The sequence below is a fragment of the Passer domesticus genome, chromosome 8, assembly GCF_036417665.1.
Source record: "Passer domesticus isolate bPasDom1 chromosome 8, bPasDom1.hap1, whole genome shotgun sequence".
Classification (NCBI taxonomy): domain Eukaryota; kingdom Metazoa; phylum Chordata; class Aves; order Passeriformes; family Passeridae; genus Passer; species Passer domesticus.
The window spans coordinates 4527171-4547305 of record NC_087481.1 but is presented as its reverse complement, the minus strand read 5'-3'; the positions used below and the strand labels follow the sequence as shown (position 1 = coordinate 4547305).

The window sequence follows — 20135 nt, the reverse complement described above, 5'->3', positions numbered from 1 at the left end:
GCCACAATGATCCCCTTGGTTTCATGAGGTCCCCACCATGTCCTAGTGAACTCCATGGGAAGTAAAGAACCAAGCCCCAGTGTTGCAGGGCCAGTCACCAGAGGCCAAGGCCAGCCAAACTTGGAGGTACTGGCAGATTTTGCCTGGGAGCAACTCTGGGATATACAGAATTTTAGAGGTTGAATCCCAATTTCAGACATGGACACCAAGAGGAGAAGGATGGCTCTTTTCCGTAGGAAGGAAAGCACAGAACACCAGTGTTTCAGGGGCAGATGAAAGGCAGGCATAAGAGGCCTAGGCCACACAGACCTCTCTTTCTTAATTGCTTTTGTCTGAAAACAATCCTCGGATATAGGGAATTTGTGTGGTGGAACCCAAATTTCAGCCATTTCTATGTAGACAAGAAGGATGGTTCATTTCCATAGGAAGGAAAGCACAGAGCCCAAGTGTAGCCATGATATTCTATGAAAAATCCTTTCCTAGGATTTTTCCTGTCCTGAGAAGCTGAGAGCCTCAGGAAAGAAATGTAACCAATAACTATCTGCTGCTGTGGAAGGCCACAGGTGCATCTTTCATTGGTCCATGTGGATTGTTTTCAATCAGTGACCAATCACAGCCACCTGTGCCAAGGCTGTGAGCAGTCACAGGATTTTTGTTATTGATTGCTATTCTATTCTTGTCTTTGTAGCCTTCTGATCTTCTTCTCTCTGTTCTTTTAGTATAGTTGTAATGTAGTATTTTAATATAATATATAACATAATAAATCAGCCTTCTGATAAAAATGGAGTCAAGCCTCGTGTCCTCACACAAGGGGTCTTTGTCTAAACAACAATTGGTGACCCCTGGACGTGTGAAACTGATGGTCACCCCAGGAGTGACCACGGAGTCCAGCCTGGAGCTGAAGAAACGAGACCCTGAAGATGGGCAGAGTTCACAGCCAAGGCAAACAGAAGAACCTGTTGGACTTTCCTGGAGATTGTGTCCAGAGACCGCAGAGCAGCAGAGCTGCACAGCTGGATCCACAAGGACACTGTCTAAAGGTACTGTTATTTTTTCCCTTCCTGAAGATCCTGCCACTCGTAGAAGGTGGGAGGAAAGTTAGAAAAATGTACCTTCGGAAGCTCAGGTTCCGTTTACTGCGTCAGAGGAGAAAGTTATTGAACTCTGGCACAAATGGGGACACGATTTGATTTTTTGCAAGGAACTGTATGATCGGTTTTTCAGATGGGCAGAATTTCATAGATTTTTTACAAATGTGGTATACTCCCTCGTTATAGATCTTTGGCAGTTCATGGAGGCTGCTTTTGAGTGGACAAAGGACCAGGGTGTTACACTCCCAAGAATGTATGGAGCGCACCTATGCCTCTTCTATATTTTGAAAAAAAGGGAGGCTGCGGGGGTCATCGTGGCCCGGTGCGGTCGCGCTCCGTTCCCACCAGGTTCGGCACGAGAGAAGCCTCTCAAAGAAGACGAACCGCGGGTTCGCAGCCCCCCCGCATTGCCCACAGCTGAGCAAAAGTTTTTCTCCGCTCCCTTGGAGCATGAGCAGGCAGAGCTGCCTTCTCCCCCAGCTCTTTCTCTTGGGGGGGATGGGGAGCCAGCCCCGCCTGCTTCACCGTGGAATTCTCCGCTGCCCCCACTCCGGGAGGCAGCGCAGCCGACCCTGCCTCAGCCGGCCCCGCGGGAGGTGCCGGACCCCGCGGCTCCGCCTCACCCGGCCCCGCGGGAGGCACCGGACCCTGCGGCTCCGCCCGTGGCCCTGCCGCTGCCCGGGCCAGCTCGGCCGGCCTTGATGGCTGCGCCTGCGCTGCAGTGTCCAGACCCCGAAGGAGACTCGGCCGCTGCGCCCAGCCCGGCGGGGGATGCGCCCCCGCTGCCCGTGCCAGTCCCGCTGCTTCCAGCCGACCCGATTGCAGTGCAAGAGCATGCTGAGAACAGTGCTGAGCCCACGGGACCGCCTCAAGAGCCGACACCAGCGCCTGTGCTGCCCGCGCCACCCACCCCAGCTGTCCCGCTGGCTTCCAGAGCTCTGTCCTTCGCATCAGACCCTGCGGACAGCCTGTCCCTCTGTGGAGAGGGCACGGCCCGCCAGCTGACTGCAGGGGCAGTTTGGCTGGCTGTGTTCAGAATCAGTGTGTTTTCTGGGTCATTTCGCGTGTGGTCGGGGGCTTCTCCCATAGGGTTGGGGTGCCTGCCTCCCCCCGAGTGCCCCAGCGGCGTGGGGGAGTTGGCTCCTGTGGTATCTGCCTCTGGTCCCAAGTCCAGAGGGGATGGGGGTGGTGCCGAGGGGCAGAACGCAGGAGCAGTGCCATTTGCCTTGCAGGAGCGAGAGAAACCGTGCAAAGCAAGCATTGCTCGCTTGCTCTGGGGACAAGAAACCCTCAGATCTGGGATGAAAATTCCTGAGAATGCTTCTATTCCCGAGCTGCCGGTGTGCACTGGTGGTGCCTCTGGGGGGAGGAAGCGTTTGGTCATTTCTGCTCTGAAGACACTGGCAGCATGGTCCTGCCAGGTTGTGAGCACACAGAGCCCGCCTCACAGGCTGGTTCTGGGCCATTTGGCTCATTTCCCTGGGCCGGGGCCTCCACCCCGTCCAGTGCTGGGTTTGGGGACTTTGCTTTCACCACAGGGACCTGGGCCACCGTTCTGTGAGCCAGGTCTGGGTTCTCTGGTCCGCCCACCAGGACCAGGGCCACCAAAGGGTCCTAGAGACCCCCTGCTGCTGCTGCTCTTCTTCTTTTGGGGAAAAAAAAAAAAAAATAAAAAAAGTGGAAAGAGCTAGCAGCTCAAAAGCATTGAAAAGCCACAAATTAGCCTCAGCCCAAGTGGTTCAATGAAGGGCTGTGGCCACGGCATTCCAGAATTTTCTCTCTGATATGTTTGATGACTGTCAATGGATTTTTGCTAATTCTTGTTTTCTTTAGCAGTTCTTTGTTTCAGAATTCTGCAAGCCTGTTTCAGGACCAAAGGGGACTTCCAGAGATGTCAAAGAAGAGCATCTTCAGTCCATGGACTCTGTCCTGAAATTCAGCTGTTTGGACTTGAAACAATGAATTTCGTTTGCCTGAGTTTTTGCATTTTCTTATATTTTAAGATTGTTTTAGTGATATGATAGAATTTGATGTTTTATAGGTGAAGAATTTCCCTGAATATTCTACAGGTGAAGAATTTCCCTGACCATTCCACATCAGCAGTTGATTGAGATTTTGATTGGCAACAGATGAACCTCAAGAGGTGTTTGTTCTCTCTTCTGCAAGGGCCCAGTAGAAGAAATTACAAACATTCTCTTTTTCTATTGAATTTAATAAATTTAAAAGGGTGAGATGTAGCCATGATATTTTAGTGAAAATTCCTCTGCTAGGATTTTTCCTGTCCTGAGGAGCTGAGAGCCTCAGGAAAGAAATGTAAACAATAACTATCTGCTGCTGTGGAATGCCACAGGAGCATCTTTCATTGGTCCATGTGGATTGTTTTCAATTAGTGACCAATCACAGCCACCTGTGCCAAGGCTGTGAGCAGTCACAGGATTTTTGTTATTGATTGCTATTCTATTCTTGTCTTTGTAGCCTTCTGATCTTCTTCTCTCTGTTCTTTTAGTATAGTTTTAATGTAGTATTTTAATATAATATATAACATAATAAATCAGCCTTCTGAGGAAAATGGAGTCAAGCCTCGTGCCCTCACACAAGGGGTTGCTGAGACAAGACATGGGAATTCCCAAGGTTCCCATTCCTCAATCCCACACTCCCACACGAACTCCCCTCCTCCTCCCACAACCACCTTTGTTCTCCAGAGCCTCCTGACCATGTCTGATGGATTTTGGGAGCTCTTCCACACAGCTGTGTCCCAGATAATGCTTCATCTGCTCCACCATGATCCCTTTGCATTCCCAGCACCTCTAGGTGATCCACGTGGCACTATCGGACACTGCAAAGCTCCCGGGTCCCAGCTGGAAGGAGATGAAATCCCACCCCTCGTAGCCATAGAGATCCCATCCCAGCCCCTCAGAGTCCTCCATTCCCACAGATCCCAGCCCAGCCCCTGGCTCCCCCTAGTGCCCCCCGCTCTGGTTGTACCGGCCCCGTCTCCAGGGCACTGTCGGCCATGGGCAGGTTCCTGTCCTTGAGCCGGGGCTGGCTATCCCAATATCCCAGCCCTGCCTATCCCAATATCCCAACCCTGGCCATCCCAATATCCCAGCCCTGGCTATCCCAATATCCCAGCTCTGGCTCTCCCAATATCCCAGCCCTGGCTATCCCAATACCCCAACATTGGCAATCCCAATAACCCAAACCTGGCTATCCCAGTATTCCAGCCCTGGCTATCCCAATATCCCAGTCCTGGCTATCCCAATATCCCAGCCCTGGCTATCCCAATATCCCAGCTCAGCTCCCCCCACCATCCCCGCTCTCTGCGGCTCCATCTGGCCCCGCTCGCTGCCCCAGCGCTCGCAGGGGTCCCGTCTACGTCCCCCACAATCAAGGACTGGGGGACCTTAGGCCGTGTTTTATTGTGTTTTATTCTCCTTGTTCCCAGTTTGCAATGGTTTCCTTGATGTAGCCCCGCTTCTTTCCTGAAAATGCTTTGCCCCAAGTGCCTTCCCTCCTCCCCCATGTAAATCCTCCCTGTGGCTGCAGAGCCATTCCCCAGTCTCCTCCCTGGGCCCCTGTCAATCCCTCGGCCTCCCTTCCTCTCTTTCCAGAATCTTCCCACAGGGGCGTGGAGTGATTGGGCAGAGGTCAGGGCCCTCCCTTAAGGTGCTTCCTCATTTGTGATCCTTAATGTCCATCTGCCCAGTTTGCACACCCCCCGTTTCCCCCATTGGTTGTTGGATGTATCTTTGCCTTGTTTGCGCCCCCCTTTCCAAGCTGGTGCAGGGGCTGAGTGTGTGCTGTGTGCAGCAGGTTGCCCTGAGGGTCAGAGCTGCCCTGAGCCCTGAAATAAACCTTGGCTTTACCCTGCCCAGAGTGGGCCCTTTCTTCCTGCAGCAGCGTCTGCCAGCTGCTCCTGTGGTTTAGGGCTGGCAGCCCCGGCCGCTCTCCTGTAGCCCGGGCACAGGGGAGTGTCCCCCGCAGTCGACCGTGTCGGGCTGGTCGGGCAGGGCCCGAATGGGCACTGAGAGGACGCGGCGACAGGGCTGGGCTGCGACAGCGCCACTGCCAGGTACTGCAGGGAGTGCAGAACTGGGGGGACAGCGAGATCGGGGGAGCTGGGGGGCTGAATGTGAGAGACTGGGGATCCAGGGGGGTCAAGAGGCCAAGGAAAGGGGGACTTGAAGAGCTGGCCGAGCTGGGAAGGAGGTTCAGGGGCTCAGAGTCAAGGAAAGGGGGTGCAGGGACTGGGAGAGCTGGGATGGGGTGTGCAGGGAATCCTGTGCCCAGGAAAGGGGGTACCGGGATGTCCTGGGAGTGAAAAAAGGAGGGTCTGGGGGCTGGAAAATGCAGGAATGGGGGCCCAGGGATCCCAGGTCAGGGAAAAGGGTGGGGCTGGGTGCTGGGAGAGGCAGGGGCCGGGGAAAGTTGAGTTGGTGCCAGATAAGGGGGTGCAGGGGGGTCTCAGTCCTGGGCAATGAGGTAAAAGGGGGTCTCGGGTCTCAGGAATGGGGGTGCAGGAGGGGCTCAGGGTCACAGAAATGGGGGGCAGGGACATGGAGAGGTAGAAGGGAGTTCCAGGGGGCCTGGAGCCCAGGAAAGGCGAGTGCAGGGTTTACCAAAAAAGGTGGGACATGGCATAGGGACACCCAGGATGTTCAGGAAGGGGGAGTTCAGGGGGTGTGTGGTTTTGCAGAAGGGTGGGGCTGGGGGCAGGGAAAGGCTGGAATGGGGGTCCAAGGTGTTCCAGGTCGTCCCAGGGTCAGGCACATGGGAAGTCTGGAGGTGCCCGGGGAGGTGGGGCTCAGCCCAAATATTCTGGGGAGTGCCTGGGTTGGGATTTTTTGGGGGGATGTTTGGAGAATGAAGAACTCCAAGGCAGGGCAGAAAAAGCCCCTTGGGGGGACATCGGGGGGTGGCGGCTGGCGGCAGAGGCAGCCTTGAGGAGCAGAGCCCTGTGTCCCCCAGGAGCCCAAAGTGGGGAGCCCAGAGAGGGGGGAGCGCCGCCATTGGCGGGAGCCTGCAGAGGCTGGAGAGGGGCAGGGGGTCTCCTTGGAGCCCCTGCAGCCCAGAGCAGAGAATGAGGGGAGAAGGGAGCCCAAAAGGGAGCCCAAAAAGCCCCGGCACCCCTGAATGGGCAGAGTGAAGAGGGGGCAGCTTTTGGGATTGCTGGGACTGCCAGCAGCCTGGGGAGGGTGGGCACCGAGGAGAAGGGGGACCCGCAATGCAAGCGTGACCCCAGCAGCTGGGACAGGGGGAACTCCCAAAGAGCAGAGAGGAGGGAGCAGGGCCGGGGAATTCCTGGGAGGCTTTTTCAAGGCTGAATCTTGGTGTTTGGGAGCTTTTTCTGGAGCCCCGATGGCCGGTGACTTGTAGAAAGGGACTTGGGTGGAAAGACTTTCAAAGTCAATGTGCTCATCCCTTGTTTTCCCCAAACCAGGATTTCCCATTGCCACTTCTTGTGAGGCAGTGAGAGAGAGGAATATGTCCCTGGACACTGAGGCAGGGGACGAGGAAGTCAGTGCCCCTTTCCCCCTCTCTCCTGCTCCATCTCCCAGCCCAGCACCGCCCCGGCTGCAGGACAGCCTGGGGGAATCTCCTTGCCCTTGCCTGTGGCCCGGAGGCAAATGCCATCCTGTCCTTGTCCTTCCTCCCCCAGAGCAGGAGCTGAGCATGGAGAGCAGGGAGGACAAATCCCCGCGGCAGAACCTCATGGCAGAGGCCGTTTTGAGCGGCTCCATGGCGCAGGAACCCAATTGGGAGGAAAAGCCCTGGAGATGCTGCACGAGGAGGGGCTGCAAACGCAGATGGCGGGGATCTGAGGGGGAAAGAGCCAGCCTGGGCCGGGAAGGCGGCCGAAGATGGAGCCAGAGCTCGGAGCTGGTGGTCCATGAGGAGTTTCCTGATGGGGAGAAGCCCCACAAGTGCGAGGAGTGTGGGAGGAGCTTCAGGTGCATCTCCCACCTGATCGTGCACCGGAGGAGCCACACTGAGGAGAGGCCCTACGAGTGTGATCAGTGCAGGAAGAGGTTTCAGACCAGCTCTAATCTCCTCGTGCACCAGCGCACGCACACAGAGGAGAGGCCCTTCCGCTGCCCCGACTGCGGGCAGGGCTTCAGGCGCAACTCCACCCTCATCAGGCACCGGCTCATCCACACTGGGGAGAGGCCCCAGGAGTGTGAGGAATGTGGGAAAAGCTTCAGGCAGAGCTCCCACCTGATCAGCCACCGGAGGACCCACCCTGGGGAATGGCCCTATGAGTGTGGGGAGTGTGGGAAAAGCTTCAGCCAGCATTCCAGCCTGATTGTCCACCAAAAGATCCACTCTGGGGAGAGGCCCTATGAGTGTTCCAAGTGTGGGAAGGGGTTTCGGATCCGCTTCCATCTTTTCCGGCACTATCAGAGTCACACAGAGGAGAGGCCCTTCTGCTGCCCCGACTGCGGGAAGGGATTCAGGCACAACTCCCACCTTGTCAGGCACCGGCGCATCCACACTGGGGAGAGGCCCTACGAGTGTCCCCAGTGTGGGAAGAGCTTCTCCTGCAGCTCTCACTTGACCCAACACCAACGGAGGTGAGTTCCCCGAGTGTGGTAAGAGCTTCGTGCGCTGCTCCAGCTCCATCCCCCACTGCAGGACCCACGCTGGGCACAGCCCTGGTGACCCACATTCCCTGTGATCCCTTTTGGGAACACACCTGCCTGTTTTCCTTTTGGTTTGGCTTTAATTTTTTTCTCTTCTTCCTCTCTTTGCCCTCCAAAAGCCAAGAGGGATCTATCACCTCAAAACCACTCAAATCCCACTGAAAACAACTAAATTTTAACCCCTAAAGGCTCAATCCCTCCTCAAATTGCTTGTTCCCTCCTCAAAAAAACTCAATCCCAGGCTAAACTCACTCAATTCCACAACCACCAGGGTGAGATGGGGTTGGAAAGGGATTGGGAGCAGTAGGATCCCAATTGGGAGTGGTGGGATGGGGATTGTGTGGGGCTGGCTGGGTGGGATGTATTTGACAGCAAATAAAACTTTCAGAGTTACTGATTTCTGTCCCATTCCTTTTCAGTCAGTTCTGTTTGCAGAGTGCCGCCTTCTCAGCTGATTAATTTGCTATAAAAATCCCATTTTTGAAATCATCTAACCCAAACAATCCAAAAACCAATATCCAAATAAAAGCACTCACCTACAATTAAATTTTAAAAAATAATTGGAATTGTTTTAGAGTACTTAAGGATGTTATTAAAGTTTAATTGTTTGGTTAAAATGTAGGAGAAATTCTAGTGGTGCTTGGTTTTGTGTTTAGTATGTTTGTAATATGAATTGTTTTACTAAGGTGTGTTGGATTGTATGTTAGTTTTTTTAGATATTTTTAGTCTAAAGTATATTAGTTACTACGATAAAGCTTTCAGAAGGTATTTCTTAGTATATAATTTGTTTATAGTTATTCTTAATATTATAGTAATAGTTATTGTTGTTTTGCTTGGATCATTGGAGTAACGTAAGAAAAAATATTTCATTTTTATTATAATTGATTTCATTGTAATTTTAGTTTATTGATTTATAATTTTGTTTTCAGTTGTTGAGAGGATAGGAAGGAAGTTCAAGGGCAGGAACATTTTTTCCCCAGCTCGTGCAGCCCAAGTCTGGGTGCCATTCAGCCCAGAGCTATGGGATAATATTGTAGTGCCTCCCACACACATTCTGCCTCTAAGAAAAGCTTGGCTTGGCTTCTTAGAGTGAAATAAATAGAAGCGTAATAAAATGGACAGTTAAACTGATCCCTCTTGAATGACTCTTGCTTTCCATTGTCAATCCTGCACCTCATGCTCCCAAGGCTTGGTATGAACAAGTGTCTGAGATTGCTTAAAAATTCTCAGGCAAGGTTCAGTAAAAGCCAGATAGAATATTAAGCAACAGCTCAAGAAAATTCATTGGCAACATTCACATTATTACTTACTGCTTGGTTAAGGAACAACATGGGGAAAAAAGCAAGGAACAAAATTCAGTCAATCAAATGAGAAACATTATGAGAATTATGTGTGTGTGTGTGTGTGTGTGTGTGTGTGTTTAGGTGTGTTTGAGAAAGGGACAGAAAGGACAAGGATCAAAAGGAATACAGCCTAAATGCTTAACAGCACTGGAGCTGAGCAGTGGTTAAACTGGAGCCTCCAGGAGTGGGCTCTTGGCCCAGGATCCATGGCTGCTCAGTCATGCTGCCAGTGCAGCAAGCTTGAGAGCGCGCTGGCTCTGCGAGGCCCCACTCAGAGGGAGGTTGCTGCTGGCACCTCTGGGCTCCAGGAGAGCCCCAAGGGCCTCCTTTGGGAGCGCTGTTCATGGGCCACAGGCGAGGGGCCTCAGCCATCAAGGCTTCATCGTGGCCGCACCGTGGGTCAGCAGCCTGGCTCTGAGAGTGGGAGAAGGAGGATGTCATGCCTTTGAGGCAGGAAAAGCGGTTTCCAAGGCAGTTCACAGGACACCCCAGGAGCTCGTCAGACAGCACAAGTGCCTGGCAGCGCTCGGTGTCTCTGGGAAGCTCAAGAGGAGCTGGGCCCAGGCGCTGTTCAGCAAGGCCCAGGCCTGACAAGCGTTTCTCAGGTCACCGTGTGGCCGGACAAGGCCGGGGCCATTCACCACCACAATCTGAAGCACGAGGTTTTGATGTAGGGTAAAAAGGCATGGCCCAGTGGAAGTGGGCCGTGTCCTCAGGCCTGTGGGAGAATCACAATGCAGATCCTTGTGCTGCTGATTCCATCTCTCCCATTTTTCTGAGTTCTTGGTGGCAAGGTCACTTAGGTTAGACACACAGCTCAGAAGCAATGCTCCTGTAGTTTTCTGCACAATGAATTAAAGTGAGATCACACATCCCAAATTTTGTTGTTACAGTGTAAGCGACTGTTTGAGGAATTTCTGGAGCCGCAAACTTGGTTACTAAAATATTTACTGCGCAAGGGCAAGGAGCGCAGAGAAAAGAGTCACAGTCAAAGGCATGGCCCAGGCAATGCTCTTTTGACAAGTTCTGCCCTGAGCTTTCCTGAGGAAGATCTGAAAGGTTCGATGTCACTGGCACAAGCTCCTGCAGTGGCTGCTGGCCAGCAGAGGAGGGCTGGCAGCTGGGCAACAAGTGCTGCCACAAGCAGCAGCTCAGCCAGGACAGCAAATCAAGAGCTGGGATGGAGCTGATCTGAAGGCCAAATTTAGCTCCTAAAAGAGCTGGAACAGTTCCTCATTCCAATGAGGTGCAGTGTTGGACACAGCTCTATGTGAGCACTGGACACAAGTTGCTCCCACTGAGTGTTGTGATGGTTTCTGCAGGAGCTCTGGGCTCCTGTGTGTGCTGGACACAATGAGGAGAGAAGGAGCCAAGTGCACTGACACACCTTTGCCTTGAGCATGACCCGGCCTGGACCAAACACACTGCAAGCTTTCCCCTTTGGCCCATGTCTCAAAATGTCAGGTCAGCTGTTGGACAACTCAGGTTGGTTTGGTGTCAAGGAATTCCCCTCAGAAATACTGGGTTTGTCTTCCTCTGTGCCTTCCCCTCAGCAGCCTTGGGGCTGCTCCTGTGTGAAGCCATGTGTCTCACACAGTTTGGGAGAACTTAATACAGGACACTCTGCAATGAGTCGTCTCCTCTAAAGTGTTCCAACAATCCCCTTCCAGTAACAGGAAATGAATACTAATAGATGAAAGTGGAAAAAAATTGCAACAGTTTATTAACAAGCGGAATACCTGAAAAGCAAGCAAAAAGGCCAGTGACTTTCTCCCAGAGGCAGAGCTCTGTGGAGCGGTCACGGCAGGTGAAGCAGCTGGGCTGGAGCCCCTCGGTGTCTTTTCTCCCCGGCGTGGCTCAGCTCACACTCTCGGGCTGGGAGCGGGGCTGCTCCACTCCTGCCGGCACCATGTCCCTGGGCTTGGACAGTTTTCTGCCAGGAGAGCCCACCATGCTGTTACACAGATCTCTCATAAAGGCCCAAACCAACTCCAAACACTCTGCCTACAGCAGCGTTTCAGAAAAGGCTGCAGAAATCCAGGACAGCTGCAAGTGAGTGTCAGACAGCTTTTCTCTTGTTCTTGCAAGCAGAATTCTTGATGAACTGATGCAATTTTATTCAGATGTAACACAGGAGCTGTGTTTTTTTATTGAAATATTTCACGATGAGTAACAAGCCTTGGGAGCATGAGGCACAGGACTGACGTGTGAAAGCATGAGCATATCCTCCAAAGTGACCAGTTTAATTGTCCATTTTATTACCCTTGTATTTATTCCACACTAATAAGCAAACTCAAGCTTTGCTTGGATATAAAAGAGGCACGGCATACCCTACGGTCTCTTGCAGGGTCACCAGGGCTGGCAGTGACAAAGCAGGCAGTCTGCTTCATTGGGAATCACTACAGATCTGCATCACAATGTGTTTTTAAGTAGCATGGTATTATTAAGATCTCCTTTTCTGCACGAGATACAAAAAGGAGGTTCTGAAATGACTTCCATGCAAGCAGGCAGTAAAGAACTGACCCTGCTATCCTAACAAAGCTTTGGCTTTGGCAATTGCACTCTTCCCATTCATCTTTTGACGCAGACACTCCAGGTTTTCCCCACACCCCTGCAAGGCTGGCAATCACTGTTTCCCTTTTACTGTTCTTCCCTGGAGCAAGTACAGTGGCTGCTTTGAAACTAAAAGCCCTGAGATCTGGGCATCTTGAAGGAGCATGAAATGCTAATTAAGTGCTCCCATTGGTAATACCCAGGTCTGCACTTCCCAGAGCTCTGAAGCAGCAGCAGGAGGGCCATGCATCATTCCTGTTGGTGGATGTTCATGTTTCTGGTGTGCAAGAGCAATGTCTTTGAGGAGGGACAAAAATGCCCCTATCCAAACAGTGGCTGTGCAAGGAGATGTGAAGTTTCACTGCCTTTTTTAGGATAGTTTAGAAAGATCTAAGAGAGTACTGTGGCATGGAGCAGGTCCCTAATTTTGTCTCCAGAGAAATCCCCAAAGGACACATCGGCTCTGCTGGTGATGGCAACCCCATAAGCTCGTGGACTTGTTTTCCCTGCAACATGCCACCCTGCCTGGGCTTTATTAGGCCAGGACTAGACCCATAGCTATGCCAACACATGCAGCCACGTGACACAGAGTCAGACAGAGTTCTCCTTCAGAAAACTCAATTAACACATTCACATGCAGTTTCTTCTAGAACATCAGAAGCTGGCAACCATGAGGACTTTGCTGTCACAAGGTTACAGTTTACACTGGGCCCAGAAGTATTTTTCCCTAAGGCAAAACAAATTGAAATGTGAAGTTTAAATCTTCAAATGACTATGAAAGGAAACTGTAGAATAATTTCTGGAAAGGCAGCATTGTCAATGATCATGCAGCCCACCAAGAGCTGGAGCGGAATCCAGAATTGCTTGTTCCAGCTATGCAGGAATTCATTACCCTGGCAAGCGCCGGTCCATGGGAACAAATGATCCCATAGCCCTGGGCAGAATGGCACCCAGGCTGGAGTGGAAATAGATTTGAGGAATCCTTGTCACTTGCTATTGGCCTCACAGCCCACTCATCCCTTGGCAAGCAAGTTGCAAAAAACACTGTTGGACTGCTGTCCTGGGTAAATCTACATACAGATGACTATTCCAAAGCAGGGCATCTTTTCCCAGTGAAATACACATCCTCTTCTTACCTATGAACTTGTGCCTGAAGTCACCTGTGAGCCAGATCTGTGTGAGATTGCAAAGGAGCAAAGCTTTGGCATTTGGGCACACTTCTCTTGGTTTCTTTGCTCAGGGCTTTGTTGAGCACAGAACACATCCAGGTAGAAAACTTTTGACCATACAGGATCTTTTGTTTCCATTGTCCCCCAAACATGTGAAGAGGTGGTGGTGTTGTAATGCCAATTTAAAAAGAGTAGCACAAATGACACAAAAAAGACATGGCAAAAGAGGAAGAGGAGCAGCCCAGTGAGGAAAGGATGTGGTGAGACACTGGCACATGGAGTGAGCTGCACTCCCATAACCTCTGGGTTAGCAGGTCTTGGTCACCCATTCTCCTCCTGGTTTATTTAAATTTTATTTATTTATTTATTTATTTACCTTTTCAAAAAACATCAAAATAAAATATATACAATTAAAAATATGTCATCAAAATTTAAAGATACAATCAAAACACATTTATTCAAAACTATATTTAAAGATCAGAACATATGTACATCTCTAACTATGTAGACTAATGCATAAATCCTATTCTTGAAATACTCTTCATGCAGGCGGCAGCTTCTTCCTGAGCTTGGAGGAAAGAGAGCTCTTCTGAATGTGAGGGTAGGAGATAATGGGAAGTCAGCCCAGAAAACCTGTTGGTAAGAGTGTAGGCAGTCACATCTGCAAAGTGGAGACACAAAGTACAGCAGAGGCCACAGTGCAAACCTAACACTGCCAAAGCACCATATTTCATGGGACATATTTCCTGCCAAGATCTTTTATGGGACATTATTTCCAATAGCTGCACAGGGAAACATGGTCCTGCTGGCAGACACTTGAGGCAGGCCAGGGTGCAAAACCCTGCCCCACTTCTACAGAGCTGCCCCAGGAACAGCCTGGCCTCTGGGCTGCCCTGGGACAGCAGGGAGCCCCGAGCCCTGTGCTCTCCAGCAATGGCTCAGCTGCACATGCACCCTCCTGCTCCTCTGCCTGCCCCACAGCTGAGCAGCCCTCCAGCTGCACGGGGCACTGGCAGCAGCACAGCTCATTGCTGGGCCACATGCAGGGCACAGCTGTTCCCTGGCAATGTGCACAGCCTGGCTGGGCTGCCACAAGACCCTTCCTCCCAGCAGAGAGTGGCCCAGCTCCCCCCTCACCTCTGTGTGAGGCTGAGCCAAGCTGGGCCTTCATCTTGTCCTCAGTCTGGAGTTGCTTCAGGCCCCACACGCCATGACTAGGAAGGGCGATGGAGAGAGCAGGGGCAGATGCACGCCCTTCCTTAGTCTTTTGTCATTTTTGGCACAGCTAAGAAGTCACATCCGGAGGTGTCCAACTCAGCTCTTGGTCAGCTTTCTGGAGAACATGATGGCTTCACCAGCCCAAAAGGCTGTTGAGGTTTTCCCACACGCGGGGAGGCTTGCTGGCAGCACACTTCCTCAGCTGGGTGCCCATCACCTGGCAGAGGGCACAGGCCAGCTTGGTGAGCACAGTGCGGACGCTGGCGCTTCGCACCGGCAGCGCCTTGTTCTCCAGGCAGGACCAGAGCACGGGCAGGGCGCAGCGCTGGACCACTGCAGGGCTCCTGGCATGAACCCACTCCACGAGCACTGCTGGGAGAGAGACACAGCTCCTTACCCACCAGCCTCAATGCCAACAGGGATCTGCCTCTGCTTGTGCTTCTTGGGAGCCTCTCTGGCTAAGGTCAGTGAAACAGCACACAGAGCCCCATGACCCAGAAACGGGCAAAGCAGCTGATCATCCTGGAAACAGAACCACCAACCCCTCAGGACTAATTTCTCCAACCAGAGCCTTGTCCCTGTGGCAGACTTTTTACCTTTCCTAAAACATTTCACAATCTGTTCCTGCAAGAACAATGACTGAAATGTCAAATTGCTTTTTATTTCCATTAAGAAGTTGTCTAAATCCACACTGAAGATTTGGAAATGCACCCTAGAGAGGCAATTGAGAGATTTCTAAGAAGAGGGATGATTCAATTTTTGTAACTTTGATGTCAAGGGCCAAAGGTCTAACCTGGCTCTCCCCTTTGCTCAGTGGTGCACAGCAAAGGGCAGCATTAGAACCCACTTCAAAACTCCAGCCCACCAGAGATGGGTGCTGCCTGACAGCTGGATGAGAAACACCAGTGACTAGCTGGTGTCTTGGGCAGAATGCTTTTGAGGCTTCCAACAAAATGCTGTTTCAAACTTCAGGGTGTCTTAGAGAATTACCAGACCCCATTGCTGTGGCATTAGGACATCTCCACATTTTAATGGCATTTCCACTCCCAGTGTTAATGCAATTTTTTCTTATAATGTCCACTGAAATAGGGACATAGCGAGAGAAAAATGCTGCACAGCGGATGGAAATTTAACCAAAACAGAAGTGTTCTCTCACATTGTCTCTGAAATTTGCACTCTGCTCATTTTCTGAACTGAACTATATCAAACACAGACAAAAAATTACTACCAACAGGCTTCTTGCATGGCAGATTGGGCTGGGAGATCAAAACCTGAAATGCTCTGGAGACCATTTTTATTTTCCGATCAGGCAAAATGTTATGTAGTAGCCATTTATTATCCTGTGCTGGAAGAGACTTCTTTTTCTCTATGCTGTTAATCCACCAGCACCCTAATGCAACAATTCAACATTGAAACAGCTCCTGAAAGACCCTCAACCAATTCTGCTAAGCACGGAAAGGGTTATGGTACCCCTTTCTAAATGGGAGTTCATTTGAGTTTAAATGTAGTTAAAGGCATTGGTGACTACTGAAGGTGAGGAACAGCTGTCTGTTCCTACTAAATCTCAGAGAGAACATCTGCTCTTTCCAAAGTTGTCCTAATTTATGCTTAATTCCTTTATTTGAAAAAGAGATCAAAAGAACTGCAGAACTAATTTCCCTATTATTTAGGGATATTTAGCATTTAAAGATGCTGGCATAATTAGCAGTGGATTTAGCCCCAGCTTAAGCAAGGCTAACAATTGTCTTCTCTGCTATATATTGAGATTATAATTTTTCCATTCTTTGGCTACTGCTGACATAGCAAGCTCCTCTGAGGAATCCATTAACAGCTGCATTTGTAGCATTTTGGACAGCGCAGACACAGGCAGACACTGTTTGCACACCCTGAAATGCTCACTCCAATGCCACTTGGATTTCAGCACAGGCAGGGAGCCCAGCACTCTGCTTCTGCCCCTGTGCCCCCAAAGGCTGCCTTGCACTAAATCCATGCCTCTAAGACGTGTGTTGAGTTTTGACCTAAGCTGGGACCCCCAGGCTCTGCACGGTTCAGCCTCAAAACTTCCCAAGAGAAAAACAAGAATTCTGTGAGAACAAAACAAACTGATTCCCTGAAACAGCGTTTGCCACCATTTTCCCTAAAGGATCACAGATGTCCCTGAGCTCCCAAGAGAGGAGCCAGCTGGGGTATTTGAGCCCCTCCCTTTCCTGCAGCTGGGTTCTGAGATGCCCCAGTGAGGGCTCAGCCCTGAGGCCGAGCGCTGCCCCATCTCAGGTGCTGCACAGCTCTGCAGCAGCCAGGGAAACCTGCCAAATACACCTGCCTTGGCTGCTGGGCAGGAGGGACAAGCTCAGCACCTCCTGGTTTGGAGGAGCTACTCTGCTGTCTGCTCACAGGCATTCCCTGTAAATACTCCCTTGGAGACCTCTTGGCTTAGAAGGGGAGGCCATACCTGCGATACTCCCGGTGACATCCAGCAGAGCTTGGCCACTCAGATGACTCCATTGGTGGCTGAACTCTTTCAGCAGTGATACTTTATCTACAAGTGAAACACATGTTTCTGCTCACTTGTCTGAGGTCATAGGAGAAAGGAGAGTGGGGAGGGAAAGGGCAGGGGCAACCCCATTTTATCAAAGCAAGTAAATTTCTGCTGATTTCTGAATCGTTATTGACTTTCCTTCCTGCCTACTTGGCAGGGTTTAAAATTGCAAAAGAAAAGCTCTCCTTTCACATTTGCAAATCCCAACTCATCTCCTGTACCAGGAGCTATGTTAAAGCATTTCACATCAGGAACCTCAAGAGGAGTTCAGTCACATGTAAGAAGCAGTGGAAAGGTTTTGCATCCCAGAGCAAAAAGGAAGAAGCCCATCCTTGGCACACAGAAAGGCAATGAGTCAGGCAGTTCATGACTTCACAGAGCAGCTGAGGTGGAGAAAGTGGAAACTGCCCCTGAAGATCTGCCTCCTCAACACTCCATTTTTCAGGCATTTTCAGAGCTGACATAAGTCTATGTGGCAAAGGAATTTAGAGTAACCCTTGCCTATGTAGTTCTTTGCTATTGTCATCTTGCCCCACACAAAACAACACGTAGAACAAGGCATCGTTGCAGCTGGATTTAGACTTGCTTGTTACAAAGAAATTAACTTGGTGAATCATAAGTTCCCCTTTGAAAAAAGAAGAGAAAGAAGAAAGGTAGAACATAGGCAGCTAATGCCTATAATGTAGAGCCTGCCAGGTGGCTGCTCTGCAGAAGCTCTGATGGGCCAGTGTCCCTGCATGCCAACAGCAAAGCTGTTCATTTGGGAATTCAAATGGGGACCAAGAAAACTGCAAAACCCCTTTCCCTCTGAATTGTAGCAAAGTTGTAGTCCAGGACTTGCTCTTCAGACCTGCAGCACAGAGCCAAGGGCTGCTGGGACTGTTGGGCAATGCTGCTGCACATTCCAGCCTGCTGGGGACTGGTGCATAAGGACTGCACCTGCACAGCTTCTGGTGGCTGCCAGCTGGAGCGTTCCACAGACAACAGCAGCTACCAAGGCACTCAGCGTTCTCTTGTGTGGGAGAGACAGAGGCACAGGAGAGGAGAGTCCATGCCAGGGCTCAGCCTTACCCAGATGAGCAATGGATTCTTCCAGTGCGTTCACAGCTGCGGCATGAACCCCGGGATCCTTTGAGTTCAGGTTCTTTGTTATTCCCTGCACCAAAGGGATCATCACCGGGTTCAGGGCATCTTCCAGGAGGCCGATGATTTCAGCCAGCACGTCCAGCGCCTTCTGCCTCACTTTCTTGTGGCTGTCAGATATTCTCAGGACAAAATAATCAAAAATCTGTGAAGAGAAGAAGCAACATGAAAGCTGGATTAGAATGTCTGTTTGAAGAGTGGATATAGCACTCAGCAATGTAAGAGATGAAAGTGATCCTCTCTCTCAGGTCAGCACTTGCTTGCACAATTGCACTCTTTTCCTGTGGGCCACTCACTGGAATGGTAGCGCAACCTCATGCTGCTTGAAAGATTTTCTTCTGTTTTTAAGAGGTTTGGTTGGGGACAGATTAGTTCTATTGTATTTCTCTCCATCTAGAAATCATTAAATCAATTCCATTTGTTAATGCAAAAGGCTACCTTTGCTTTGCAAGTATGTAAGCAGATATTTACAATGCCCATTTTTCTATACAGTTCCCTCAAGTACTGAGGGCAGCTATGATTTTGGCAAAACTATGGCTGGAGAAGATCTAAGTTTGATTTTGTCTGTCTCAAAACCTGTGTCTGGAGAAGGGCAGGGCTCTGATCAACTCTTCCAGGATCCAGATCATTTCTCTAACTAAGAGGGAGACTTCTGAAATGAAATGTGCTGTACAGCTCTCCTTAGAGCAGGTTCAGTCCCTTGACAGCCACAGCATCAGGCACCATATTCTGGACAAAGGGAAAAAGCAGCTACTGGGAGGAGAAAGGATGGATCTGTCCTTAGCTGTTTTCTTCCTTTCCAAAGAGAACAATAGGCCCCCCAAGAAGGGTGAGCACTGTCTTTACCAAGAGGAATATGGACAAGTAGAAATGAGTTCCAGAGTTGTGCCTGAGCAAAACAAGATGGAGCTTACAGAAAAAATCTTTAAAAAAAAACTGGCTTTAAACCAACCCAGCCTAATACTTCTCTTCCCCGTGCAAATCCATCATTTCTCTAGAGAACAACAGCCATGCTTTCAGTGGCTGGATTCCCTTCACTTAACCCAACTAGCAGTAGGAGACAGCAGCAATTACAGCAGCAGAAAATGCTGCCATCATCTGATGAACAGCATCAATGGGCACCGGCCAGACAAATACAGCTGGACTAAAAAAAATTTGTCCTGAAGCCTGAACCTGGTATAAATTTGTCTGGGTAAGAGGGACCAGACTGTCCCAAACAGCCAGGATGGAGTGCCAAGACTCACTGAATTAACTTTACTTCTGCAGCCTTAGGAAAGGAGCTAAAGGAAAGGGACAATGAAGACACCCTACATACTTGGACAATGTTAGTGGAGATGAGCTGGGGGCTGGTTTTGCACAGGTCTAGGAGGAGTGCCACTCCTTCCATGCGTGTCTGAAACCCCTTGGCCTCCAGGAGATGGTAAAGCTTCTGGAGCGGCTCCGTTTCTTCCACAGCTGCAGGCAGCGTGACCTGGGCTTTGGCACGGTGTACGAGGCGTCCATCAGAGGTAGGTTTCACCCTGGAAAATAAATCCAAATTAGGACCTGTTGGTGACAATGCCTTAAGTTAATTGTGAGCAAAACAGCTTGAGGAGCTTTCCTAATGATGTTATTTCAAGCTAGAAAATCATGAGGCTCAGAAGAACAACATGGACCTCGTGACTATCATTATGGGAGACAATCTGCAAGGAACATTCTCCCAGTGCTCACTCAGGAAAACCAAGGATGAGATGCATCTGATCTATCTTCAGATGGCTTCCAAGGCACACAGGTTACATTGCTTTGTGGGGAAAGAGAGACACTACTTCCAAGTTTAAATGCCTCTTCATATGGGATGTGTGTGCCTTATAATAAGGAAACTCATCACTCTGGAGAAGTGTCTCTACAACCAGGCATGACAATCTGCAAAAGCAGCTCAGATGCATCTGAACAGATGAACAGGGGCATATCTGAAGGATCCAGAAAATCAGTAACAGAGATAAAACCAGAAGCCAGACATCCCAGAACTACGCTCACATTTTGTTTGCTTCCCTAGAGACTAGATGCACAGCTCAACAACCCCACAGGGAACAATTCTCCTGGATCAACCTGTCTCTTCCACGAGCATGGAAAGATGCTAGATGCTGCTGAGGCATGTGGTCATGTTCCTGCCACTGCTGAGCATGACAGAGCTAAATAAATCCCCTCTGTTATCAGAGGAGCATAGGTAGCTCTGCCACTGGCATGAAGAGACAGCAAGGACCAAATTCCTGTCTTAAATGCTGATTGCAGCACAGGGGGAAATAAACCAAACACGCTTTCCATCAAGCAACATATACGAAGGACAGGAATATCAAGACCAAAAGTCCACCTTGAGACAGCTGTTGACCAAAGTTGCAAAGGAATTGCCTTGCTACTTCCTACTCAAACTTGGTACTGTCTGAGGGTAAGAAAGCCAT

General features: G+C 50.3%; 1 pseudogene; it reads left to right on the top strand.

Annotated features, from left to right (window-relative positions):
- LOC135306131 (zinc finger protein 208-like) overlaps positions 1–20135 on the top strand; it is a 378562-nt pseudogene that overhangs the window by 119152 nt on the left and 239275 nt on the right.